Source organism: Pteropus alecto, unplaced genomic scaffold (genome assembly GCF_000325575.1).
Source record: "Pteropus alecto unplaced genomic scaffold, ASM32557v1 scaffold5, whole genome shotgun sequence".
In the NCBI taxonomy this organism is placed as follows: Eukaryota; Metazoa; Chordata; class Mammalia; order Chiroptera; family Pteropodidae; genus Pteropus; species Pteropus alecto.
Window position 1 is genome coordinate 30,355,195 of NW_006441953.1, and position 5,144 is coordinate 30,360,338.

A 5,144-nucleotide genomic window follows, 5' to 3' on the forward strand; every position below is an offset into this window, starting at 1 on the left:
CTGAGCCAGCGAGTGCAGGCGACGCTGCAGGAAACAGAAGCCACCAGTGAGCCCGGCCCGAATTCCTGCACCACGGATTGTGACACGTGATCGTTAGGGCTCTGATCCATTACGTTTTGGAGTGTTTCGATCACAGCCGTAGATAACTGAGATACGTAACTTCTTTGTAAATCGCGTCTGTTGTCATTACATAATGTCCCCTTGTTTTCTGTTTCACGCTTTGACAGGAAATTCTCCTTGATTTCTTTATCTGTATGTTTTCATCGTCACTTCAGAGGTGTGTTCCTTGTAAATGACACGTACGTGGATTTTAGTTTTTAACTTCAACTGCCAGTTTCCGTCTTTTTTCAGAAAAGTCAGAATGCTTGCTGATCGGACATCGTTTCTTCTCTCTTCTGTGTAACTAACGTATTTTACCCAATTGTTCTTTTTTCCTCATTTTTCCTTTTCGGTTGGGCGGGTTTCTGTATTATTCTCTCTTTTCTTTTTATTACTTTGAAAGTCCTATGACTCTTTTCTATTTTGTTAGCAGTTACTTCCTGGATTTTCCACCCTAATAACTAGGAATAAGCCTATATTTCTTTATCGGGACATCAGGATAATCATATTTCGCCACTACCCAGATGGCTGTCACCTGTTCTCCTTCCTCTTTTTCCCACTAGCAAGACCAGACCCTGTGGCCATGTTAACACCCCCACTGTCCCCTCCGTTGTGACAATCTCAGGCTTCAGTCCTGTGGAGCCGCTCAAGCCTCCGAGACACAAGCAAAGGAGAACCCGGAGGGGGCGTGCGGTGTGCGCTCTTGCGGGCCGGCAGGGTGCGAATGGCCAAGGCCAGGAAATCTGTCTGCTCCCGCCATCCTTAGGGGCAGACAGCAGCCTTCCCCCAACCCTGGGAACTGGGAGCAACTCAGCCTCTGAGCATCATCTGCGGTCAGGGCCGGCAGTCCCGTGCAGGCTCTCCTGGGACCACAGGTATGCGAGCAGCTTCAGTCCTGCCCCCAGTGGACTCACAGGTGCCCAGGGGCTGTGTTCTTCGGGACCCACTAAAGGTTGGCCCGTGCTCCAGGCCTCTCTCACTGGGCCCTCAGCATCATCCCACCCTTCCCAAGGGTATCGACAGAGACCCAAAAAAATCCCTTTTTCTGCTCCTCCTCAGGATTCAGACCCAAACCATAGGACTCGGGGTTCCACCTCCTGCTCCCACCTGGCCCTGCCTCGCTTCACTTGGTCCAGGACAAACTGTTCTCCAGTTTCCACCTTGGGGAAAAACAAGTTCCCATATCACCTGCGCATCTGCTACTGCCTGAGTCTATGCCAGAGAAGCCCCGGGGCCGTCCAGGTTGGCCAACACTGGCTTGCACGACTGCACCTCTGAATTTGCTAATCTGGATGAAGAGAAAAGAAAAAGTCATAGTCTATCCTGGGGCGCCGGGGTGGGTGAATGGGTGGGGGCAGCGGTGGACCCAGAGCAAGGCATTGGGAGGCAGGCGATAAGGAGTATGCTGTGTAAAGAGAATTTAAAAACAACAATAAAACCAACCAAGTCTGTCCGCTTTATGTGGTCGCTCCGCACGGGCCATTCTAAACGTCAGTGATGAAATCCTCCTCCCTCAAAACACACTCGCTGCAGCTATTGTAGAGAATATATGCGGGGTGGGCTAAATGATGCCCTGCCCCCAAGATGCCCGAGTCATGATCCCCAACACCTGTAAATATCATTGTACGTGGCCAAAGGGACTTTGCCGATGGGATCGCGTTAAGGATCTGGAGCCCCGGAGGTTATTCCAGGTAACCTGGGTGGGCCCAGCTAACCATGAGGGTCTTAGTTAGAAGGAGGCTGGCGGATCTGGGTCAGAGACGGAGTGGAGATGTAATCATGGAAGCAGAGGACGGAGTGATGAGAGGAAGGGGCCAGGAGCCGAAGAATGTGGGCCACCTCCGGACGCCAAGAAAGGCGAGGAAGCAGAGTCTCCCCTGAAGCCTCCGGGAGGGCCATGGCCATGCTGACCTCTTGATTTAGACTCCTGACCTCCAGACCCGCAATGCAATAAACGCGTGTTGTTTTAAGCCACGAAGGTTGTGATCATTTTTTACAGCAGCCACAGGAGACTAGTACAATATGTAAGCTTAAAATTCACTCATTCTAATTATTTGTTCCTTTAGTAAACATTCACGTTGCACAGAAGTTAATTCAGAGGCTTCTGATTGTACCGTTGCCCCTGACACGCAAGGACTGAGCATCCTTTCGAGAGTAAGTTCATGACAGTTCAGAGGTCTTCACACTGGCTTCGGGTACAGTTCACACCTTCAAGCTCTGTCATACTGTGAATTCTGCATTTAGCAAGATAAACAATAACGGCATAGTTATTGTAAAGATGAAGAAACAAAAGCTCATGTACTTTCATCCTAGCATTCTACGTGACCATTTGGACTTTTATGTTCATAATTTTAAGAACAGTAAGATATTTTTGTTTGTAAGTTCAAAGTTTAGCTAGTATGCTCAATATTTCGAACGATATCTTTAAAGAGTATTTTTAATTGTTAATTGCTTTAAGACTAAAGAACTGATCAAGAAAATAAAATGTTATATTACTGGTGTAATTTACTAGTTGCCTAAATTGTACCTTTTACAGAGTTCTTGGTTTTATTAATAATAACTTACTAGTTATTTGACAGTTACACAAATTATTATATCAGATTAATCTGAAAAGGAAAAACTCACTTTCATGTGAGTTTTACTCTCATACTACTAGTCATATAATACTTCACTTCACTTCTGACACCACGTGTGTGTGCATTTAATGTATCAAGCAATTCTCCACGACACATGCCGGGTATCCTATAATTCGGTTCATTTATGACACACTACCTAGAATTAGCATCGGATCCCACAAGTAAAGGGGTCACTTCCACAAGGCTGCCTCCACTTCAGACACAAATAGAAAGTATGAGGGTGTCACCTGTACTTCCAAAGAACTGGCTACAAATCAGCGTTCCCATGACACCTTCCTTAGGTCCAATAATTTGCTTGAATGGCTCATAGAACTCAGGGAAACACTCATGTTTCCTGGTTTATTATAAAGAACATCATAAAGGATACAAATTAACAGGCCAATACAGAAAAACAAGCTCCTGAGCACAGGAGCTTCTGTCCCTGAGGAGTTGGGGTACCCAGTCTCCTAGCACGTAGATGTGATCACAACCCAGAGTCTCTCTGAACCCCACACTATTAGGATTTTTATGACGGCTTCATCGCCTAGGTATAATCGATCATTAATTCCATTTCCAGCCCCTCTCTCCTCTCTCAAGAGTGGGGGTGGAGCCAAAAATTCCAGGCTTCTAATTATGGCCTGATCTTTCTGGTGACCAGCCCCGATCCAGGAGCCCACCCAGAATCACCTCATTAGAACAAAAGGCACTGCCATGGCCTAGGAAATTCCAAGGGATTTAAGAGCCCCGGGTCAAGAACCAGGGTCAAAGAAAAAGTGTTAGAATTAATAGAAGCTCCTAGTGCTCCTAGGAAATGACAGCGGTTTAGGAGCTCTGTGCCAGGAACCTGGGGCGGAGACCAATATAGATACTTTGCATTATTTCATACATCACAAGAGTCAAGATTAAACTGTTAGGTAGCTGTCAAAGTTATTGAATGCGTAGTTGTGCTTGTTTGTCCTTTGGGCACTCGGAGGAATTCGAAGCCTGTTGTGTTGTGAAACCAGCAACTGGTCCATAATTACTCTGGATTCATTCAGAAATGTTAGCAGAGGCACCGCTAAAGACTGATGCCGTGGAGCTCCACAAAGACAAATTTCAAGCAAAAGAAGATGCAATTCAAGCAATATCTGGATCTATGACATCACATATAGTTTTATTTCACATTTATTACTTCAGATAATTTGTCACAGAGAGGAGGAGTATTAAAAATGATCCCCTCTGAGTGTCGAATATGCTAGATACTTTGCCAGGAGGGGGAAGAAGGGGCCATGAGCCTCGGCCCCATTTGCTTCGTTAGCCCAACCCTGCCAGGTTTCCACCGAGAAATGGGGTAAGGCTGGACTCGCTGGTTTTCAGGTCCTCACAGTGCCAACGTCTTAGGGTTCCTTGAGTGCCCTCCCTTCACGCCCTGGGAAGAGGTAGAGCCCCATTGTCCTGGAAGTTCCGCTGTCCTTTGTGACTCCTCAGCCTAGCAGTGTGGACGGAGGCCACATGCTCCTGGAGATAAAGTGGATGCGACATTCTACAACGCTCTCCTGCCACGCCCACTGACGGCATAGATCACAATAAACTTCCCTGTAACTGCACTGCTGAGCTCCCAGAGCTACTTGCGAAATCCTCAAAGATAAGAAAAATCCTCAAAGGCAGTCAGGAGGGAACTGAATACTGAAACCAGAGAATGAACAAAGGTCAAATCGGAGCTACCAAGAGCAGAAACACAGGGATAGAAGACTAGGTCTTGGAGCAGTTAAACCAAACCTGCCACTGAAAATCTTCCAACCTGTGCAAAGGTACCAAAAGGAATCCAGTTTGCGTATTCTGGATATAGGTGGAAAACTAATGAAAGTATAAATATAAAAAGAATTCTGCAAATTTGTAATCATGGAATTGCTCTCAACCAGATGTGGAGATCTGTACCCAGCAGAAACCACCACGAATTCCTGTTGAAGAAGCTTTCTCAACAAAACCTGTTAGGATTCCCCCAAATTAAATTCGGTCAAATATTACAAACATGCCCAGAAACAAAGCACCACATACGAGTCAGTCAGCAGAAACAAAAGACCACCGATACAAGAATTGTCAGATACAGAATATAAAATGAATATTAAATATTTAAAGAAATGCAGGATGATTGAAGAAGGAAAAAAAAGAAAGAAAGAAAAGACTATCAAAATTAACCAGACAGCACGAGGGACATTCCTGGCCTGTACCCACTACATGCCAGCAGCAGCCCTTCCTCCCAAGTGATAACAGTTAAAAACATCTCCAGACACTGCCAAATATACCCTGGGGTACAAAACCGCCTTCAGTTGAAAACATTCTGTTCTAGAGGAAGGTACAGGATCAGATACTATGTAAGAATGTTATCCAACTGAGCAAGCGGCTAAACAACATTAAAACTTGGAAATAATATGGGATTCCGTCAAATCC